Genomic DNA, 974 nt, shown 5'->3' on the forward strand with positions numbered 1-974 from the left:
GGGTACATTACAGAGTCATAATAGTGGTCCTTTTTGGGCAAAAAATCTATTAACTTTTCACTCCAAATCTGTTGCTTTAGCCATTAGACAACTTTCTCCCTTGATACTAGTGCCCAGCCTTACAATTTACTGGTCTGCAAGCAGGCCTGAGGCTCCCAAAGGAGTGAAGCCTCACCAGTCTTAACAATGGAGATGGGAAAGTAAGACCGTCCCCCACACCCACATTGCAAGTCTATGCCCCAAAGAGTCAGCTGTGTTGCTTGTGCTTAAAGACAGCCCTGGATGCAAGGCAGACTAAGGCCAAATCTACACTTAAAACTTTTGCCACTACTGTTCTATCAGTTAGAGGTGGGTTTTTTTAATATAACATTTTCAGACCAAATAGAGCCCTAGTGTAGGCACAGTTGTTGTACTGGCAAAACCTTGCTTGTTTTGTTTTTATAACTTATTTAGTTCAGGGAACTAGCATAAGCTATACTGACAAAAGCACTTTAAGACCATGTCTACACTTGAAAGGGTTTTCTGGAGCCCTTCCTAATCGATACACAACTTGCACCACCAAGCATAGCTTAAACCAGCTCCCCAAGCAGATTAAGTTATAGCCACAAGCCAACTTTTTTTTGCCAATATAACCACATCTACACAGAGGGCACAGCTCCGTCAGACAGGAGTTGGGGGTGTACAAAAACAAAGGCACCTCCCTGACTGACACAGCTATGCCAACAAAGCTTTTAAATATAGACCAGGCCTACGAAAATGAGCTGCTTCTGCGGAGGCTAAATAAACGCCTCCCACCACTCTGGGTCAGCCCAGCAGCACGCCGATCCCGCCTTCCTCTCTCCCAGAGCCTCATGCTTTCCATGCAGTACAAAGGCTTTTGCTTGCCCTGAGTGACCCACACAATAAGGGAGTGCGTTGCGGAGGCGGGGGGGAGGGGGGATCAGGATTTTCCCCCGTGCACTAGTTGCAGTTAC

At 46.5% G+C, this 974-nt stretch overlaps 1 protein-coding gene across 1 annotated transcript in view; it reads right to left on the reverse strand.

The window, feature by feature from the left end:
- Positions 1-974, reverse strand: part of SNAPC3 (small nuclear RNA activating complex polypeptide 3) — a 31,381-nt gene that overhangs the window by 30,155 nt on the left and 252 nt on the right. The gene's annotated exons all lie outside the window — the stretch shown is intronic.

The sequence above is a fragment of the Mauremys mutica genome, chromosome 6 (assembly GCF_020497125.1).
Source record: "Mauremys mutica isolate MM-2020 ecotype Southern chromosome 6, ASM2049712v1, whole genome shotgun sequence".
NCBI lineage: Eukaryota > Metazoa > Chordata > Testudines > Geoemydidae > Mauremys > Mauremys mutica.